Raw genomic sequence first — 22,400 nt, 5'->3', positions numbered from 1 at the left:
AATGGTCCATTCACTGACGCTGAAGCACTATTTGACAGAGTTGGCTGCTTCCTCCTTGAAATCCCATATTCTTCTGGCTTCCATGGCACCCACTCTTCTAATGTCTTCCTACACCCCTCAACCTGGTTCATCCTATCAATCTCCTTCATGACCTTTCTCTATATGATCTTTAAAAGATGGTGTGTCTCACATTTAGTCCAGGATCCAACTGTCCTTTCTCACCTATGCTTTCTTACAGGGTGACATCTGGCTCCATACCCAGAAGACCATTCATGGACAAGAGCAAAATAAAGATATTTTTAGACATAAAGACTGAAAAAATTTGTATCCCACTGACTCTGGCTGAAAGCACTAGTAAAATAGGGTAAAAATAGTCCTGTGCCATGGACTCCTTTGGCCATCTAGTAAAGACTATCGATCCTTCTCAGAATTATGTTTTTAAATACATAAAACAAAGCATGCAGGATTAAAGGAAAATAATTAACCTTGCAATCTGGTTATCAAAATATTAAAACATAATGTGGCTTAGTAATATATTTACTTCTTTGTTAATGCATTCAATTAAAAGAGTTAAACAAGCAGGTTTAGTAACTACACAATTTTAAATAGTAATAATAATAAACTGGAGTTTGAGAATCTGCAACCTGTAATGTGATATGAAAATATCTGGGATTTCTATTGGTGACAAAGTCATAGGGATAGCTGATGCTGTGATGGTTTGTTGCCTATTTCCTAATTAAAGGATGTCCTTTTCACTCATATGTGGAATGTAAGAAATAGTGAAAGGGATTATAAGGGAAATGACGGGGAATGAGTGGGAAAAATTAGAGAGGGAGACAAACCTTGAGAAACTCCTAACTCTGGGAAACAAACAAAGGGTTGTGGAAGGGGAGGTGGGTGGGGGGATGGGGTAGCTGGGGGATGGGCACTTGATGGGATGAGCACTGGGTGTTATACTATATATTGGCAAATTGAATTTAAATGAAAAGAATAAAAGAAGTCCTAAATTATAATCGGGGATTAGTGAAAATAAAAGCATTTTCTCATTCAAATTCGTGGACTCTCTAAATTTTATTCATATAGCATCCATAAGCCTGGGTTAGGGATGTATTTAAGAAAGTAGGAAATTGAGCACTCAAGAACTGAACGTCTAAAAACTATTTTTATACTATTAGTTTTAAAAATTATTAGTTAGGGGTGCCTGGGTGGCTCATTTTGTTAAGCATCCAACTCTTTTTTTTTTTTTAATTTTTTTTTTAATTTTATTTATTTATGATAGTCATACAGAGAGAAAGAGAGAGAGGCAGAGACACAGGCAGAGGGAGAAGCAGGCTCCATGCGCCGGGAGCCTGATGTGGGATTCGATCCCGGGTCTCCAGGATCGCGCCCTGGGCCAAAGGCAGGCGCTAAACCGCTGCGCCACCCAGGGATCCCTTTTTTTTTTTTTTTTAAGCATCCAACTCTTGATTGTGTTTCAGGTCATGATCTCAGGGTTGTAGGATGGAGTCTCACATCAGTCTTCACACTGAGCATGGAACCTGTTTAAGATTCTCTCTCTCCCTCTGTCCCTTCCCTTACTTGGGCATTCTCTCCCTCTCAAAAAAAAAAAATTAGTTATAAATGAGTAACTTGCAAATGAGATTATAAAGGAAAATAAGAACTAAAATACTAGGTAATGTGAAAGGGAACATAATAGGTGCTCAATTAATACTTGTTTAATGAATAAATGGGTCAAACAGAGACTGGTTTTATCCTTGTCTGTTTTTCAGCTGGCTAGATACATACCATCAGGGGAATCCAGTATTTGCAAAAGCAAGGTCACAGCATGGTTTTGCTAATACACTGTGCACAGTAATGTTACATGACCTCCTGCTTGTTAATAAGATTACAGGAGCCCCCCTCCGTGGGAGGGAACATACTCCACCATCTTAGCCAAACAGTAGAAGTAATTTCTGATATGGAGCTAGAAGTCTCTGGCACATAACCGATGCTCAATAAAATTGCCAAGATTTGCAATATGGAGGTAACACTAGTAGGCCAGTGTCAGCTCTGGTCAAACAGAGAAGGTGACTTTGTAGTAAAACTGCCACCCCTGCAAGTACAAATCTCACCTCCTCCAGAGTCACTGCTCTTGGTTCCTGCATCACATCTAACAGTTATGTCCCTGGACTAATACTTCTCAAGTCTTCAAAAGAATAATGCATTCTTTATAAATGCCCTTTCAAGAATACATAATATGTCAGGCACAATGACAGTGTTTGCTTGAGAACGAAATCAGAAAGACTGGCTGACGCCTATGTCTAGGAAGAACAACAAAGTTTCTAAAATTCAGCCCTGCTGAGCAGAAGCATAAAATCGGGGACAGCAGTGGTAAGAATGGAAAATGAAGCATAAATGAACATTAATCAAAACTTCTTAAGTTAAACTCCTTGGGGAAAGGAAGAATGTACCTTTTAAAAGCATAGAGATGTGGAATGCTGAAAAGGACAGAGCTCAACACAGAGCTCTGGGGAACCCAAATACTCCATCGTTCACAGTATCTTGTTAGACCAAGATACTTGTTTGTCTTAATGTTGGGAAAGCATTCTTTGTTCACTTTGAGTGGCTTACATGAGGATTCATTGAATTCCCCATCTCCCCAAATCTAAGTCGTGGATATGGCATCACTTTGGCACCCTGTTTACTCACTGATCTGTTTCTATTTCATATCATTATGGCAAACTCAGAGTCTGTCTGGGCTTCTAGTCAGCTTGGTAATTGAGGTGGTGAATCCAAAGACAAGGTGCTCTGGATTCTAGCCTATACTTTTTGAGTTTTTAAGAAATAGATGGGTAAGAGACTAGGGGAAAGGTGTTCATAGTGGTTGCTACCTCCCTTTGAAACAGCCTACCATCGGGCATCCTGGCACCTTGTCTCATGGAAGTTGCTCATCTCTCCGTAGCTCTAATAGCCCATACCAGGGTAACCAGAGATCCAGGTTTCTAGGTTCAAGACCTCTCCTAACTGCATTCATTGCCTTCTACAAATTAAAGTCTGCCTCTAGGGACCACTAGATTATTTTTAGATGTGCTACATAGCACACAGAACACAGCTACATAGATAGCAACAATTACATGATTATTCCAGGCCCACACCCCTTAAACTTGCCTCATTTGACCTGGAACATTAACAGAGGGAAAACCATGTATTATTTTTAGTTTTTTCCTGAGTTCCTCTAATGTTATTCAACTTTCCATTTTATTTAGGGCCATCAAGATCTGGCCTTTGTGCTTTACGTGGCAGTATGTGTACACACTTAGGGTGTCCTTCTGTCCAGGATTGTTTATTTAAACCTTCTGAGCTCTCACTAAATATGGTCACTCTTATGAATGACCTCTGGCCCTTGAGTCACTTACTAATAAGTCAGCAATGCTCTCATATCATCCCTTCTTCAGTGCCAGAATCGCCTTCTACACTGGGTGCCTGCCCACAGGTTATTTATGAGCACTAATAGCAATGGCATTCGAGTATATTTCTAGTTTTAAAATGAAATGTTATATGTTTAAAATGAAATTTTCCAGGAACCAAGAAATGACTTAAAGAAGAGAATTGGTTGCCTAAGCCCAGTAAAACACACACACACACACACACACACACACACACACACACGTGTATACCATTACCACACACACACTCCTATTTCTCTGCATTGAAAAATCAGAATGAAGAAAGTGGCAGTCAGTGCAGGGAATTCTGGACCATGGAGATTTCTTGTATATTTGACATCTGCACCAGATCTCTTACTAATTCCTCCCCCTTTTATATGAAAACATTATTGTCAGTAATAATTCTTATTTTCTTGATTAAGTCATTCAGATTCAAAACAACTAAAAAAGAAAACAGTTAATTTTAAAATATTAAAATTCAATAAAATATTCAAGGTGGAACTAAATTTTGTGTCTGCCAAAAGAAAAGAGTATCATTTGCAGGTCGTACTCTCCTTTACTGTTATAAATTTTATTTATTTATTTAAAATTTTTTTATTTATTTTATTTTATTTTTAAATATTTTATTTATTTATTCATGAGAGACAGAGAGATATAGAGAGAGGCAGAGACACAGGCAGAAGGAGAAGCAGACTATGCAGGAAGCCTGACGTGGGACTCGATCCGCAGTCTCCAGGATCACACCCTGGCTGAAGGCGGTGCTAAAGCACTGAACCTCCCGGGGCCGCCCTATTTTAAAAATTTTAAAAGAGATTTATTTATTATTTATTTGAGAGACAGACAGCAAGTGAGCACATGAGTAGTTAGAGGAAGAGAAACCCAAGCAGGTTACTCACAGAGCTTAGAGCCCGATATGGGGCTCCATCCCAGAACCTTGAGATCATGACCTGAGCTGAAATCCAAGAGTTGGATGCTTAAGGGATTGAGCCACCCAGGCACGCCTTCACCATTTTAAATTTTAAACACAAATAAAACTCCATTGTGGTCCCATAGAATAACAGAATTGAAGCAATTCCCATTCAGCTTGTCTATGCAACCACCACGCTAAATTTATTTATTTTTAATATATGTTCAAATGCGGGGACATATCATGCCCAAGGGCTACAGACCCTTCAAATAAGCTCAGACACTTACAAGGAACTTATTCTAGAAATAAGCACGTGTAGCTGAGTCCCTTTGTGTCAGGAGTCACTATATAACTGAGAGTTTTCTGAATTAACTTCTGTATAGAATACAATCTTTATTTAAAACTAAGGAATAAAAGTATGATAATTAGGACCTTATATTACTGAAGTTCACAAGTGATAGCACCCATTGTTTAGAACTTTAAAAAAAATCCTGTACAAAAGATTTTTTAGGAAGAGTATTTTGTCTCCGACAGTGTTTGGAAACGTTATCATGTGGTGATAATTTTTTAAAGGCTTTTTTCGTTCATGTTATTATTGATTTAGAATTCTCTACAGATTGCGTACCACCTTATTGCCTGTGACTAAGGGGTCCTCTCCCCACATCCTGCCCTCAGGGCCACCAAACCCAGAGGCTCTCTTCTTGCAAGCTCCTCACATACGAGTGTACAAGTGTACGAGTATACGAGACTTTGGTGTCAGAGGGCTGCTCATTCTCTCTTCATTCACTAGCCTCATCTGTTTTAACTGGGAGCAGTCCTTCAGGGATACAGACCAAACGGGATGGAGGAAGCCACTAGAACACTTGACGGGATGAGCACTGGGTGTTTTTCTGTATGTTGGTAAATTGAACAGCAATAAAAATTAATTAAAAAAAAAAACTAAAAAAAAAAAAAAAAGAACAGAGAAGTGGAGGAGAGCTGAAGAAGGACTCACTAAGACATTTCCCATCTGCCCTGAGGGAAGCTGACCTTACCTTCCCCTCCCCCACCCCACCAGGCCCCCACCTGCTCCTCACTTCAGCTCCATCTGGAGACCTCTCCCTGGCCAGAGGAAGGAAGCCAAAAAATTCTTCATTTTCAATACAGTTCTGAGCCCCCCAGGACTTCTGAAAAAAAAAAAGTGTGGAGCGTGGGGTCAGAAGGGAAACCAGCTTCAGCTCCACTTGACTTGAAGGAAGGAAGCAGGAAGTCCTGCTTGGGGCAGGGGGTGAAGCCATCCTCTGGGCCTGGCTGTCCTATTACCTCCTGACCCTCTCTCTAATCAAGAGCACGAGGGAATGGCTCCAGCACAGAAAGCAGAGCCTCTGCGGCTCTTTCCACTTTGCACTCTCAAGATTAAATACTGCATCTTGCACAAGAAATGACCCTTCTGGTTACTACTAAGTGGTTTATACCATGTCAGACAGTGAGTCAAGGCCCAAGTGAGCCTCCACAACTCTGTGGGGTGGGAGAGCAATTGTCCCATTTCACAGACAGGAAACTCAATCATAGAGCTGATTTGGGGAGGATGGAACCCAGACCTGCCTCATGTCCAAGGTCCTGTGTCCTGCCCAGGGTGGGGATGACTGGGGACCATCCCTCTCAGGACTCTAGTATCTGTGGATCCCAGGACACTACCTTCAGACCATGGTATTTGTGCGGCTGGATGGACAGCACTGGGGTCCATCTACTGGATGGACGTAGAGCATGATTTTAGAAATGTATAATGTGAACTTCTGGATAACTCAATTGTATATGTGTATGATCAGATGCCAGGTATCCTCTCGTTCTTTTCTTCCAGGTCTGTCTGTTGTACCTGCCCTCTCAGAATATCCCTTCTTGTGAAAGCATTGTGAGCAAGGGTGTATTTAAATATGATAACAGTGACGGTGTGTGGATTTGCATCACACACTCTACGTAATTGCTCAAATCCTCTTTTTCATATGTTTCTTCTTCTAAGCTATGCATAATTCATTCATTCAGCAAATATTTATGAAAACTGATGCTCCAGGCACTAACCTAGACCCTGGTGATAAGCAGTAATTAAAACAGCTGTCGCCTATGAGCTTGCATTCTAGTTGGGGAAGCATGATGGTGAGCCTCCAGCCCTTCTCTCCCCCTGCTCTGTGCCCAGGAGGACAACCCCACATCCTGCAGTGTCTTGTCATCTTGGAGGGCAATGGGAAGGACAGGAAGGTGGGAGATCCCAGTAGGAGACTGCAAGATGGAAAGAAAGGGGAGCCATGTATTTGCTTCCTCCCGGCACGCTGCGGTTTTGGCAGTGGCTGTGTTCCTCCACCCTCAGTCCAATTCTGAGGAACTCCTTCTACCCTGGCTACAGATCTTGCCAGGCTCCTCTGACACCCCAAAGTCAACCTTCTTGCCCCTGTGTGCCCTGGGGGAGGCAATCAAGGACATCTTGATGCCTGCTAGTGTCCTGTTGACTTAACTGCCTCCAGTTTTTCAGTTAGCCTTTGGCACTGTTATTTCTTTCCTGCCAGTAATACAGCCAATAAATAAATAAGCTATATATCAGTTGAGCACAAATGCTATGTAGCAACATAAAGCAGAGTAAGGGCAATAAAGTGTGTGTGTGTGTGTGTGTGTGTGTGTGTGAATATTTTTTTATCTGTAGGTATGGGAGTCTTGCTTTAATAGGTCAGCTGACTGCTCAAGCTCCAGCTGTCTGGATTGAGTGCAGGTAGGGGTTGGAACCGAGGTAGCTCAAAGGTGAGGGGGTACAGCAGGAAAGGGGAGGGCACTTCTTGCCCGAGAGCTTGTGGGGGCTCAGAGCAACTAAGCAAACAAATTGATATATTTGGGGGACTTCAATTTAAAATTCCTATGTGGAAATCAAATGAGAAGAAAGAGAAAGTTAATACGAATTCATTGTTTCTCAGGCTCAATGAAAGTCATTTTCTGCTTATTTCCTTTTTATATAGTAACTGTTCATTTCAATTACCTTTTAGTAACTTTCCTTTGAACTCATTGTTTCAAAACTCAAAAATGACTTTCAGTAAATGCTGAATTTTGTTGTAAGAATATGGAATACAAAGCTTCACTAATTAATTTCACTGGTAAACTAAGAGGCAAAATTGAGTAATATGGAAAAAAATCCTACAATGTATAGTTAGCCCATTTCTTCACTATGAAACAGAGACTGGTAATAGAATTGAATCTGCTTTGGAGCGATGAAGATATCCAGATGCTCCGAAATATTCAGAATGGTGTTTGCATGTTAATACTATAGATAGAGGAATTTAAGCTACTGGATTGGTAATCAAACGCTCACAGAAACTTGGTTTCTTGTGATTTGTATTTATTTTTGCTCCTGAGAGCCTCACTTTGATTCATCACTCATATTAATAATTGTTAATTTGGCTACTTGCTATTTTTCACATCAACCTTTTTCTTCTACATCTTTGGTGTGAAAAACTTAGTTTATGACCATGACATTAAAAAAGGTGGATTGGGGCTCCTACGTGGTTCAGTGGTTGAGCATCTGCCTTTGGCTCAGGGTGTAGTCCCGGGTTCCTGGGATTGAGTCACTTGTCAGGTTCCCTGCCTGGAGCCTGCTTCTCCCTTTGTCAATGTCTCTGCCTCTCTCTCTGTGTCTCTCATGAATAAATAAATAAAATCTTTTAAAAAATAGATAAATAAAAATAAAAAGGTAGGATTTTTTTTTGTAAGCAAAGGGAAACATTAAGCTTCCAGGATCTTTTCTTCTCCATCCACCCTTTCACTCCTCCCTTGTTTGAGGCGATTTAGGGTTTCCTAGCCTCATCCTGCCTTATCTATCAAGGAGGAAATAACAACCGTTGGGATATATGTTGGCTTTAGCCAGCTGGCCACACTCAAAAGACACCAGTCGCCTATTTCCACATTCACAGCCCATTCCATAGACTCAGATTCAAACTGTTTTAAAGGGTAGAGAAACTTGCTCAAAAGCTGAGACTCTAAACCCCTCCAAAGGGGCAAACCCTTTACTGAAGTGTTTGCTTTGGGCAACAAGTGACTTCCTGCTTTGCAAACAGAAGTTTCAAAGGGTTGATTTTTGAAATTCCAAAGAAACCTACAAGTCACCATATTTTGACCACTTATAGATCAAAATCAATCAGAATATTGGGAATATTTGGATTAAATTTTCTTCAACTTCAGAAATATTCAGAAGTTAAAGGAGCATTAGAGCAAAGAAAGTAAGAGATTTAGTAATTCTTCCTTGCAGGAACTTTCAAATTTTAATTCAGCTTAAGAATCACACAAAACAGATGAACATAAGGAAAGAGAAGGAAAAATAAAGTAAGATGAAACCAGACAGGGAGATGAATCACTAAGAGACTCTTAACTCTAGGGAACAAGCTGAGGGTTGCTGGAAGGGAGGGGGTGGGGGGATGGGGAACTGGGTGATGGGCATTAAGGAGGGCACGGGATGGAATGGGCACTGGGTGTTATGTGCAACTGATGAATCCCTAAACTCTACCTCTGAAACTAATAATACACTATATGTTAACTAAATTGAATTTAAATATTTTTTTTAAAGAGTCACACAAATAATTTGGTCTAAGTTCTTGGCTGTATGATCAGAGATTCTGTTCTGAGGGACCACAGACCAGCAACACAAACATCACCTGGGAATGTGTTAGAAATGTCAATTCTTGAGACCACTCAGACCTCTAAATTCTAACATTCTTGAGGTTGGGCCCAGTGATTAGTGTTTGAACAAGCTCTCCAGAGGTGATTCTGAGGCACACCAAAGTTTTATTTTTTTTTATTTTTTATTTTTTTTTTATTTATTTATGATAGTCACAGGGAGAAAGAGAGGCAAAGACATAGGCAGAGGGAGAAGCAGGCTCCATGCACCGGGAGCCTGATGTGGGATTCGATCCTGGGTCTCCAGGATCGCGCCCTGGGCCAAAGGCAGGCGCCAAACCCGCTGCGCCACCCAGGGATCCCTACACCAAAGTTTTAATAACCACTGAGTAGAGCATGACTTTTTTTTCTTAGTGGTTCTCACTTGGAGGAAAATACTGTTGCCTGGTCCCCAAATGGAGGCCTGTCAAAAGCTCCTTGTCTATTAAGAGAAACACTGACAGATAAGGGAGCTGCTGGCTTCGTTCATGGAGAGTTTCTCCTTTCCTCAAAACGACATAATCACCTTCAGCTAAAACCTTTCATCATTAGGGCTACACATCCATCTTCACCTCCCTCTGCCATTTTGTCCTTATCTTCCTCTTTCCCCTGAAACCCCCTCGGTGTCCTGCAAGCACTGTGTTCTCCAGCCTCCCCCCAGAACTGCCTCCTTCTTCCATTTTCACTTGTCCAAGTCCCGATGTCCTTCAAGGTCTGAGTCAAAGTCATTCCTTGCAAGAGGCTGCCTCTGACTCCCTCTAGTTATGTGTACACCTCTGCCCTGGTTTCTGTCAAAGCCCTTACTGAACTGCACAAGAATTGTCTATTGGTGGGCTCATCCACCGTCCTGTGAGCCCCTTTACCCGACTCTAACCCCCAAGACAGGACCTTGTCTGTCTACTGTTCAGTGCCTGGCACCTAACACAGTGTTGGGCATGGAGGAGGCTAGGGCTCAATGTTTGGTATGAGTGAATCGTCGAGGTGGTGCATGACCAGAGGTGCTCTAAGAGGTTAAGTCCAAGTTCTACCACTTACTAGCCATGTAAATTCAGGCAAATTATTTAATCTCTCTGTTCCTTAGTAGTTGGTGTTGATGATACTTTTGTTGTTATTCTTAATCGCTCTCTCTGGGGGAGAACCAACTCTGCCACAGGGTTTATGCTGAGTGCTTTTTAAGAAATTGTTCACACACTATGTCATTTAATTTTCACAACAATCTATGAACTACTTAGCTATTCCCATCTGAGAGAGGGAGGCTTAGAACAGTCAGTCAGTTGCCAAGCCTTGTACAAAAACTATAGACAGTGGAGAGGGAACAAACGGAAGAATTTGAGGCAGTAAAAAAAAAAAAGAATTTGAGGCAGTATCTGAACCCCAAGCCCAGGATCTGTCACGACACTATACTGTGCTCTAAGACAAGTTGCCAAGACATAAACAAACCAAGAGTTAAACACAGGATGGTGTAAGCGATGGTACAAAGCAGTATATGATTCTCCTCCAAACTGTGGCTCAGGGAAGAGGTTACAACTTTGGCAGGGAAATCCCTGCAAAGATGAGCCCAGATGGTAAGACTATTAACCTACCCAGAGGAATGCAAGGAGGGGCCCCTTAAACCAGCAGTGTAAACACTTTTCTAAACACAAGCTGGCAGGTATTTTCTAAATATTGTGACTTACACACAACTCGAGGTGCATCAGACCTTGGAAGCACCATCTCTCATGATACTTGAAAAGTGTGGATGTTGTAGACTCCCCCTTCCCCTCCCCCCCAACCTGCCCTCACACACAGGTGGGACTAGGTCCCGGGTAGAGCCTGGCAATCTGCATTTTGACCAGTGCTCCAGTCAACTGATCTGCTGGCAATGTCCAGTTGTCTTGTACTCATGTTGTACATATGTCAGCATAAAAACCCAAAATAGAGATTTTAAAGGGATGAGATTCTTCAAAGTAAAGAGCAGTCCACCTGAGCCCTCCTCCTGGCCCCATGGGAGATGCAGAGCTGGGTGAGCCTCAGGTACTGTCCTCGAAGCCCTGTCGTGCCCTGCACGCTCCCAGGGGGCAGCAGGTCAGGTGGATTCTGCACTGACTCAGGGCTCAGGCTCATTCCCCTGTGGCCTCCTCAGCTCTCCTGAAGTCAACTTTGCAAATCAATCACTGGCCTCTAGTGATCTGCAGGTACAGTGTGTGCAAAGCCAGCTTCCTGGTGAAGTGGCGACCTTGACAAATGATCAGTTCTGGTCCAACAGGCCTCCCCCGCACCCCCACTCCAGGTGCATGAAAATACAGTGTCATTCATGAGACATTCAGGAATTCTCCCTGACTGGCAATTGAAATTCAATGTGAAGTCCAAGCTGTCATTTCAACAAAACACCAATAGGCAGTGTTAAGAACTGGAATTTCAATTTTTGGAAAAGGCGAAGTATTGTTAAAAAATAGCTTTGCTATGTGCACAGCTTAGTTTTACAAAATATATTCAAGTCAGGGGCGTCTGTGGGGCTCAGTCAATTGAGTGTCCGACTCTTCATTTTGGCTCAGGTCATGACCTCCTAGGATGAAGACCAGCATTAGGCTCCATGCTCAAAGGGGAGTCTGTTCAAGATTCTCTCTCTCTCTCTCTCTTTCTGTCCCTCCCCTCCTCTCTCTCTCTCTCTCTCAAATAAATAAATAAATCTTTAAAAAATAATATTAAAATTAAAGCTTACTAATACATCCATTGCAAAACAATGCAGATGTTATTCAAGTTCAGGGATTGGTTTACCAAAATGTCGGTGAAAGGGTGCTTTTGCATTTCCAATTCCTTACAAAACATTTATTGAAAACCTGCTGTGCCAGGTGCCACACCAGGGGCTAGGAATAAAAATATGAATAAGATGGCATCCCTGCTGCCTGGGAAAACGTGCACGAGAACAATGGCTATGAATATAAACTTGTATGTATGTATGTCAACTCTAAGAGGCTTGGGAAATTGCTGTGAGAAGAGCTAGAAGGGAGGTGAGTTCTGCACATGGATGGGGGGCCCTCAAAAGGAAGTCGCTGGAGGGCATTGAAAATGGGCTCTGGGGGACACCTGGGTGGCTCAGCGATTGAGCTTTTGCCTTTGGCCCAGGGTATGATCCCGGAGTACTGGGATCGAGCCCCACATCAGGCTGCCTGCATGGAGCCTGCTTCTCTCTCTGCTTGTGTCTCTGCCTCTCTCTCTGTGTCTCTCATGAATAAATAAATAAAATCTTTTTAAAAAAGAAAGAAGATGGGCTCTAGAAGACATGATCGTTTACTTGACAGAGAAAGGAAGAAAGAGGACTCTAGACAAAGGAATGGAGTACAGTGGGGAGGTGGTGCAGATGGAGAGAAGGTGGTTCAGATCACAGCCACCGGGAAGGTGAGGGCACAGCATGTGGAAAGGACCTACAAAGAAAACTGGGAAGGCTCAGTGAGAAAAACACAAGGGAGACTGTGGGTCCCAGCAGGTGGGGACCAGACTGGGGGTGGCAGTCATCAGCAACAGGTGCTGTGGGCAGTGAAATGAGATAGAGGTTCAGGGACAGTAGAGGTCAGAGATAATCTGGGCAAAAGCAATCGCCAGCATGTATGGGGGAGGGCAGATGTGGGAAGACAGAGCACAGTGGTTAGCAGGGTGAGTGGTTGGTGATACCTTGAAGACAGGCACAACCAAAATGCTTCAAAAAATTTATTTGGCAAGAGAAAAAGGAATATGAAGGAACAATATGGGGTTGGGGAAGATTTGCTCTTCCTACTGTTTTGAAATGTGAAAGACCTGAGCGGAATTCAATGATAACTAGATAGAGCCAATCAGAGAGGAAAGTAGTGAGGCCTTGGGGGGGCGGAGGGGGCGAGGGTGGGAGGGAGAGCTGAGCTCTGGATGCAGGGAAAGGTCATCTCTGGAGACAGGAAGGGAGGAGGAAGAAATGGTGTTGAAGCTGATCCTTGCATGGAGTTGGTGGTGAGAAAGCAAGGGAGTCACTTCCTCTGCGAAGGCAATGCTGTCTCCTGGGAGTGGTGTGTGTGTGTGTGTGTGTGTGTGTGTGTGTGTGTGTGTCTATGCACGTATATATATCTGTGTGCACTCATGCACTTGGCCATGCTAGTGCTTGGAGATTTGTGGACAGTGGAAACACTGTGAAAATGTCTCTGGGGATACTTAGAGTCCCCCGCTGGGTAAGGGTTTGCGTATCTCTTTGGATTGTCCCAGACTTAGACTACACAGTTATCTGGCTTGTATCCTCCCTTATAACACATGAATGTGTGTGTTTGTATATATGTGTACATGTCATTATTCTTGATGTTTCTTGTAGGCAAAGCTTCTGCTTTCCCCTGGAGCCTGGTAGAGTTTCGGTATGCAGCATAAGGGCAGTAAACTACTTGGTTGACTGGAAAAACTTCAACTCATGGTGTCCCATGTTAGGCAATAAGAGGGGCCCAAATGAGAACAGCAACTGTCATTCTCGGAAGGTTTTGTCCTGGGGACAGGGAACCGAAACTGGGTCAACATTTTTCATAGGAAAGCATATAAAGTAAAGAAAGTAGAAATTTTACCTGGTCTAAGTTGTGTTTGGGTGCCTGTTATGATACTGAATGAAAACTTTTAAAATGAAATGTTTTACACACACACACACACACACACACACACACATACACACGTTAACCTGCAGGTGCACACACACAACCCTAAATCTTTCTGCACCTCAGCAAGCTGGAAGCATGATTTTTCTGTGATGTGGGGACACAGGAGTGGTGGACAGGAGAAAGGGTTAAGTCAGGATCTCTAGTAATGCTTCCACTTGTTCTCCGAGGGCTAACAAAGAGAGGAAGCACAGCCTTTGTAGAAGGAAATTCCCAGGCCCTACTTCGGACATTCGCAACCTGCCCTGTGAACCCCTGAGGGTGTCTGATAATAAACACTTGCAAACAAAACAATCCATAAAGGCATTTTTTAACAACATTCTTGCATTTTCACCAAAGGGCTAGAACACCTTTTCCTGCATCTGCAGACCTGGAGGGGGCCTGGACATCCACCTACTGGCAGGGTCCCACAATCCCGGCTCATAGTTGCCATTTGTATAAGTGGTCCCCTTGCCCTTTGGGCCTTTGATCGTGCAGGGGCTCCATCCCCAGACAAGGTGCTAGAATGCAGGTCACAGACCCCACACAGAGTAGGTACGGGTTGCCATGTGCAGACCTGAGACGTACCCCTTCGTCTTCCCTAGTGACCCCTAGATACAACCCTGAGCGTTGCAACCTTATGTACTAATGCAGTGACCTTCCCCAGAGTTAGGGACAGCTTGACAAAGACCTGAAAACTCTACTAGCAAAGCGTGCCAATTAGGTAACAGATTAGGCTTCTTTTTCTGTAGTGGCAAAACAAAACAAAACAATAAAAGATCAAGCAAACAAAACCAAAAGAGCAACCCCCAAAGCAGCAACAATCAAAATCCCTGGAGACTTGATGGTAAATATTTTTACAGTAATTTCTTGTCAGGAGCTCCAAGTATATTAGGCCCCAAATGGAAACCCGTTAGCAAAAGTCTAGTTTGAGTCAGTTTATTTGTAATATTGTATCTTATTCCTCCCAAAACTAATAGGACATGAGGTTTGTTGCACCCATTTTGTGGATAGATAAATCAAAGAACAGAAAGTGGCTTGGGATAATAGCAAAGATCCGAGTGATTCAGATAAATGTGTGATATCTGCTCTCCGTATGTGCGTGTGGCTACATGTGTGTGCATGGATGCTTTTTTACTACAACATGCTTGACAAGCCCTTTATTAATTGTGGTCAAATGCAGGATCTTTGAATGACATCCCTATTTCTGGGCTAGAGGAGAATCCACTTCACGGCACGGGTGCGGATTAGATCTTTGGCTGCCAACAGAAAGCTGAGCCTTTATTTTTAAAATGCCATCACAGGTCTCTGGGATATTTTTAGATGAAATAATCATACATGTCTACTCATTTGCATCTGCCCAGAGCTGGCGGGCGACCTCCATATTGACCCCAGCACTCAGGACCATGTAGACTGAGGGAATGACAGGTTCCAGATCTCTCTTTGGGCGGGGTTACCATGAACCTTCCACTCGGGCCTCCTGCCCTTTGTACTGTAACAATGCACGGAAACACAGCCTCGTTAGAGGAAATTCCCAGGGCCATAGTTTGGACATTAGACAGTTGCTTTGCTATGTTGGCCAGGCTGATGTGCATCTAAAAATAAACACACTGGTCTGCATGGGTTTCTATGATTTTGCCATGCACAGTTGATTTTATTTCAAAGGGATTTTTTTTTAACTTTGTTTTTGAGAGAGCAAGCCTAGGTAAACCAGGAGATTAAAATATATCATGGTTTCGGTTTGCTTTGACAAAATGTAGCATTTGCCGATACCCATTTCGGTGGAAAGGACCTCTGCTCTCTTGCTCTAGGATTCCAGAACAAGACTAAAGAGAGAGCACAGCATACTGAGTTGCTGTCCAACTGACTGCAGAAGATGTGAGGGTTCAAAAACATGATCAGCCAGTTCTTCTGAGTTTAGGAAGAATAAAGCATTAGCAGGGAAGCCTGGGGCAGCCAGCAAGATGACCCACGTAGGGCCCTCCTGAGCTAAATTCTCCCCTACTCTAAGTCTCCAGGTCCTTAACAAGCAGAGAGGCTGCTACAAAGATGGCCTATTTAGCAGAAAAGGAGATGGGTGGGAGCAATGGCTGAAGATCTCAACTCAGAGTGGGCAGACAGCCCCAGGCAGCTGTCCTCTCTCCATGAGAGTCCTCTATCCCGCTCATGGTCCCTGCAACTCACAGGAGAGTAGATTTCTGAACAGCTAAGAATACGTATCCATAGAGTAGCGTTTCTGTTTTATGGATAAAGCAGGGATTAGAGACAAAGCTCCAGTCCTGCTGTTACTTGCCTCAACCTAGTTTGGAAGAAAATGTACCAAAACATGGCAATTTTCCATCAAATAAGAATGTGTTTGCAGTACCAGAAGTAACCCACAATCTAGTTAAAAAGTAACCCAAGAAGAGTGGTTTGGGGTGAACTTTTCCCACCTCATTGTTCTCATTTCTTTTTTGCTTTTCCTGGAAGTCCATTGTAGCTCTATTGTTGTGGCAAAGACCCTTTTTAGAAACGACCGCTGCAGATAGGTCGGGCTAGCTAGTCAGAATGCAGCTGCGATCACTCTACAGCCTGTTGGTTGTTTTTTTTGTTTTTTTTGTTTTTTTTTTTTTGCAACACTCCTTTGGTGGTTTGGGTTGGGAACCTGACATCACAAGACTCCTGGTAGCTTTGAGCGGGAAGGACCTAGAGGTCATCACCCGGACTCCACCCATTGCGGGCATCCCTTCGGGAACACCCCAGCCATGGGCTTCCAGGGTGCTGGCACACTGCCTGGGACAGGGCGTTCACCACGCCGCAAAGCAGCTCACCCGGTTTTAGGCAGTCCTGACGGTGGGTAAATCCTTCCACCATTGAACTAAAACCTGTTACCCTATAATTTCTACTCATCAATCTTCTGTTGACTTCTTTTCCCACATAGAGTGATCTTTAAATATTTGAAGGCAACCTTCACGTGTTACAAGACCAATCTTTTACTTTGAATATCTTCTGGTTCCTTCTACTAATCTGCAAATGACAATTTTCTCATTTTCTTTTTCAAGATTTTATTTATTCATGAGAGACACGGAGACAGAGGCAGAGACACAGGCAGAGGGAGAAGTAGGCTCCTCACAGGGTGCCCGATGTGGGACTCGATCCCCAGACCTGAGATCATTCCCTGAGCTGAAGGCAGACGCTCAACCGCTGAGCCACCCAGGTGTCCCCAGATTTTCTCATTTTCACCATCTTGGCCAGCCTCCTCTTTTAAGATCTAATGTAGGGGGCACCTGGGTGGCTCAGGGGTTGAGCTTATGCCCTTGCCTCAGGTCATGATCCCAGGGTCCTGGGATTGAGTCCCACATCAGACTTCTTGCTGGGAACCTCTGCCTATGTCTCTGCCTCTCTCTGTGTCTCTCATAAACAAATAAATAAGATCCAAAGTATTGGGGATCCCTGGGTGGCTTGGCAGTTTGGCACCTGCCTTCAGCCCAGGGCTTGATCCTGGAGTCCCGGGATCGAGTCCCACATCGGGCTCCCTGCATGGAGCCTGCTTCTCCCTCTGCCTATGTCTCTGCCTCTGTGTGTGTGTGTGTGTGTGTGTGTGTCTCATGAGTAAATAAATACAATCTTTTTTAAAAAATCTGATGTATTTCTTGAGGCAACACATTAGGTACTGAAGCTAATTAATCTCTACAACCTTTTGTACTAAAAATTAAAAAATTATCTGTATTTCTAGAAATGAAACCAAGACTTAGCAAGATATAGCTACCTATGAAAGGAAATGGCAGAAGAGAGATTCAAAACCACGTCTGCCTCTTTCTAATCCACCACATGACTCTGATTAAAAAAGAAATGTTGCCAGGCACAGCCAAGGTTGATCCCAGGTACATTGTGAGATTGATGGGAGGTCATTAGAAATTTCGTATGCAAGCTGACCTTTCTTTTGTTGCTACAACTTGAGCTTCCTAATAGGAATTAATGTTAACTTGAAAGGTTAGGAACTGACCAGCAGAAAACACTTTGGCTGCTGAAAGGCGACTGTAGACAAGGCAGGTGTGTAGGAAGTACAGAGGCAAAAAGATGCATGAGTAATAGGAAGCAAGAAGGAATCCAGGAGGTCCAGGAGGCATTTCCTTTGGAAGCTCCAGATGATGCAGGAGGGCTTGAAGATGGAAAGAGTCATTCCTTGAGATTGCCCAAGCAACTTGCTTCAGACTGAGCTGGTGGTTGTTTCTAGAGAACAAAAAGAAGGTATTTGTTTCCCCCCAGTTGTCCAAGCACCCCATGGGAGTGCCAAGCATGGGGACAAAGTATACTATGCCCTGCCCAACATTGAATTCTAGGCAACATCTGGTTAGGACACAAATCTTTGGGTGGAAAAATAAGAAGGAAATCTTTGTAGCTGTGCCACACTGAGGGTCAGGGACGGGCTATACGTCTTGAAGCTTTTAGATGTGTCCTTGTACTACTAGGTAGAGCTACATTCTTCCCTTCTTCTGGCTGCTTTCCAAAACAGAGATTGCCTGAGGATGACACGGTTTTTTTCCTTAGCTGCCCTGCTTCAACCAGTTTTATACCCAACAGTTAATGTCAAGTGGATTTCCTCAAGCTGCAGGTCACCGCTCCCTTTGAACCACTGCTACACCATGCTTGCCGGCTGAGCGCATGGCTGAGTAATACAATGACTCCCTTAAGATCTCTTCTTGCCAGTTTGACTCAGAGTACAGAGCATCACCTTTCAAATAATCATCCAGCATGAGAGGAGGTGAGTGCAAAGCACTCTGGACATCATCCAGAGACATCATCTTCTCTATGTGCTCATGAAGGCAGGAGTGTCCCTTCCTTATATAGCTCTGTATCTTGCTCACCATTAAAGAAAAATCAAAGTTCAGAGAATGAAGGTGGCTCCACCCTAATTCACATGGCAAGTGAGTTTCAAGGGCAGGACTAAATCAGGGCCCTAAAGCACGGCCCAGCTTGCTTTCTGCTAAATTACACTGCCTTCTAGTGCCCAATGCCTTTATCTGGATATGCCCATATTTATTAGAAATCAGACTTTCAGTTTTCATGTTTTTTAAAAGATTTTATTTATTTGCTCATGAGAGACACAGAGAGAGAGAGGCAGAGACACAGGCAGAGGAAGAAGGAGGCTCCATTCAGGGAACCTGATGTGGGACTCTATCCCAGGACCCCCAGGATCATGCCCTAAGCCAAAGGCAGGCACTCAACTGCTGAGCCACCCAGGCATCCCTAGACTTTCAGTTTTCCTTAATGCCTTTTAGGGAGAAGCAGGATAGAGGATGATAAAGAATGTGTCCTCTGTAAGGAATGGAGGCACTGCTCACATCTGTGTCATTTGCTATCATATCCCAAGGACATGGCGCAGTGCCTGGTATGTAGTGGGTACTCGGTACATAGTTGCTGAAAAATGAGTAAGTCTCTGACTTAGAGTGGTAGACAGGAGGGGCACTGGTAGAGAAGCACCTAATGGAAGAGGCTATCCATAGAGACATAAAGAAATAGATTCTGTGCCTAGTGGCTCAGTCAGTTAAACATCCAACTCTTGATTTTAGCTCAGGTTATGATCTCAGGGTTGTGAGATCGAGCACTACATTGGGCTCCATGCTGAGAATGAGCCTACATAAGATTCTCTCTCTCCCCCTCTCCCTCTGCCCCCTCCACCCCAGCTTATGGGCTCTCTCTTTCTCTATCCCTAAAAAAAAAAAAAGATTCTGAAAGGTATCGCACATAGTGGATATTCAAAATACTTGGTGAAAAAATGAATCCAGTGAAGTCTCATAAAAGACAGCATGGGAAATATTATGGAGATTGGCAATCTCCTTGGAAAACTTCAAATTATAGCTCTCAATCTGGTAATAAATTTGGGCTCTTCAGTCAATATATCCATTCATTTATTCATTCATTTCTTCATGGATTCAATAAACATTGATTGAGCATATGCTATGCACTTGGCATTGTGCCAAGAGTTATAGATTCCAAAGTAAAAGCCTAATAACTCCCACAGATGAAAATAAGTAAAGCAGTCATGATATAATGTGCTAAAGACTATGAAAAAAGCATTTCACCGAGTGCCATAGAGCAGAGACTTGATAGATATTTGGTCTGAGGTGGACTAGATGAGGAGAAGGAGGGTTTACTAATCAGGCTGCAATGGTGGTTGGGTAGAGAAGATGAGTGGTGGCCTCCTGGACAGGGAAAACGGCACAGAGAGATGTAGGTAGGCATTAGAATTGTCATGTCTTGGGGAAACAGAAAGTGCTCAGTACAGCTGGAAAGATAGGTGGTGAGAGGTGAGATGAAAAGGACCAAATTTAGAAGATCTTGTCTGCCTTCCTTAAGTTGGGGCTTCTCAAACTTCAATGTGCATATGAATCACCCATGGACCTGGTTAAAATACAGATTCACGGAGTCTAGGAAGAGAATGGAGAATTTGCATCTCTAACAAGCTCCCGAGCGATGTGTGATGCAACTGACCTAGAACAGACTACCCTGTAGGTAGGAAGGATGTAAGCAATGGGGTGCAGGGGAAATATCTCACTGAGGGGAATGACATTATCGCAACTGCATGTTCCCAAGAACCTGTAGCAGGATATGGAGGATGGAACGGAAAGAGACTGTGCTAAGGTAGAATGTTTAAGTGGCAAGAAATCACAAGCATCTGAACTAAATAGGCTTGGAAAGAATTGCCAGTGTTCAATACATGGATGTAAATTGGCTGATATTCTGTAAAGTCACCATGAAATATTTCCTCCAGAGGAAGGTTTAGTCGTGAAGACAAAAACAAAATAATAAAAACACAAAAGGCAAAAGAAAAAATTCTAGAGAAATATGTAGTGTTATTTGAATAAAACTTGGCCCCTCTCCAAGTCTCAGATGACACATCACCTTGATTCTCAATAGCAACCAAAAGAAGTCACCAGCGAAGGGGTGAGCACCATCCTGGCAGCCAATTATCACAGCAGGATAAATAAAATCAGCCTCTTGGCCATCACTTCATAGACATTGTCACTACTTGCATCTAATATCAGGAATCTGCAGAGAGAGCAATTGTTTCAAATTTTCAAATGTGGAATATAACATGGAAGTCCACCAGAACCTAAACAGAATCTCTGTTCGTTTACTTATAACTTATAGGTACTCTAAATTAGGAACATTAGGAACATTTATTTCTATTTCTGTGACAAAATCCTCTGTGATCTCTGGTACATTTTTAACTCAAAAAAAAAAAATACAACCCTACCTCAGAAAGAAATTTTAAAAAATCATGGTAGGTGTCTATGTTTTGAAAAGAAAAGTCAGGCAGTAAGCTTTTCCCTCTTTTGCAGAAGTAAAAAAAAAAAAAATGCAACTTCTAATATGATATGCCCTCCAAGGAAAATAAGAATCAGCTCCATGTTTTATGTACCATGCCAGTTGGCATTCTTTTTCCAAAGAGGTTCAAAATCAAAAAAGCCCAAATGTCATCTCTCTGGTCACAAGTTTTTCTCACAGTCCAGCAATCAGTAAATCTCAACAAGACACACATGTTGAAAAGACGCAGCCAGCCAGAGAAGCCATATATACACATATACTTCAGAGCAGCTTGATTCCCACCAAGACAGAACAAAGTAATACGGGGACCTACCTTGCTCTTCTGGGATTTGCAGCCTCCTAAAATTTGACCCTGTACTGGAGATCTTCCCCTGAACCTCCTAGGTGAGGTGAAATTCAAAGGCCTCCCATTCAATCACACGACCACAGGAGGGAGGCGTTTTTACCAGACCAGTTTCAGATCCTCAGGGCTCAAACAGACCTCAGGGAGCAGAGGTGAACTGCCTTCTGTTCTCTGCCGCAGGAAAAAGCTGGAAGACACAGTGTGGCTGGAGGTGGAGGCGGAGGCTGGGGGAGGGGAAGTAATATGGGAACCCTTAATAAATAAAAGATCCTCTCCACATGATTTCCTGTATTTGGTGCCTGTTGCCTCTCTCCAGGCTCCCTAGAGGAAATAAGAAATTTAAACTTGTCTTTTGGCCACTGGAAAGAGGAGAATAAACATGCTAAGGCCCATGAAAATATGAATGAGCTGAGCAGCGGGCAGGGGCTGGTGGGTCAGCTTGCTTTACCTTTTACCAAGTGCTTTCTTCCTGAAATTTCTCCAAGTGTTTAACTCCGCACAAGTCAAGAATGCCCTCATCCTCTCCCACTGAGCCAAAGCATTCTCTGGCCATGGTCCAGATGTGTTACAGAGCCCCTGAAGAGAGGCAGGTCAGAGCAGGCCTGGAAGAGTCTGCTGGCCATCCTAGGGAAAGACTCCCTCCTTCCTGTCTCTGGAAATGCTGGCAATGTTCTGCGCCTGATCTTGGGACAACTGTGGAAGTCCTCAGCTGTTTGGCCTGAGGGTTTCAAGAATTATCTGAAGGCTACCGTCCATTCGTTGCCGGAAGCAGAACCCCCTACATAATTTGCGGGGCTTGGTGCAAAAAAATGAAAATGTAAAGCCACTCCTCCAAAAATTAAGGATTTCAAGATGGTGACATAGAACATTAAACCAAGTATGAAGACCCTTTCGATACAGGCTGCACGCAACTGTACAGCTTGCACGCCCATGAAGCCGGTACTGGCTATAGGAAGGGGCTTGGAACTATGGGTGTGTGTGGTTTCAACCAGCTGAGTTAGCAGGAGGCTGGGGCTGTTGACATTTTGTCCGGAGGAGTGACAGTCAACCCTCGAATGCGGTGCACCCAGAAGCTGGTGCAAGGCGGGGAGGGGGGGGGGTGGGGGCAACAGAACGTTCTGGATTGG

At 43.4% G+C, this 22,400-nt stretch overlaps 1 protein-coding gene across 1 annotated transcript in view; it reads right to left on the bottom strand.

Annotated features, from left to right (window-relative positions):
- ADGRF5 (adhesion G protein-coupled receptor F5) overlaps positions 1–21,593 on the bottom strand; it is a 101,732-nt gene extending 80,139 nt beyond the window's left edge. The window contains exon 1 of the mRNA XM_041721832.1: positions 21,244–21,593. The gene's annotated coding sequence lies outside the window, so the exon portion shown is untranslated. The remainder of the gene's footprint in view (positions 1–21,243) is intronic.
- Positions 21,594–22,400: the final 807 nt, after the last annotated feature.

Source organism: Vulpes lagopus, chromosome 1, assembly GCF_018345385.1.
Source record: "Vulpes lagopus strain Blue_001 chromosome 1, ASM1834538v1, whole genome shotgun sequence".
In the NCBI taxonomy this organism is placed as follows: Eukaryota; Metazoa; Chordata; class Mammalia; order Carnivora; family Canidae; genus Vulpes; species Vulpes lagopus.
The sequence above is the reverse complement of the archived record's forward strand: the minus strand, read 5'-3'. Positions and strand labels throughout refer to the sequence as shown.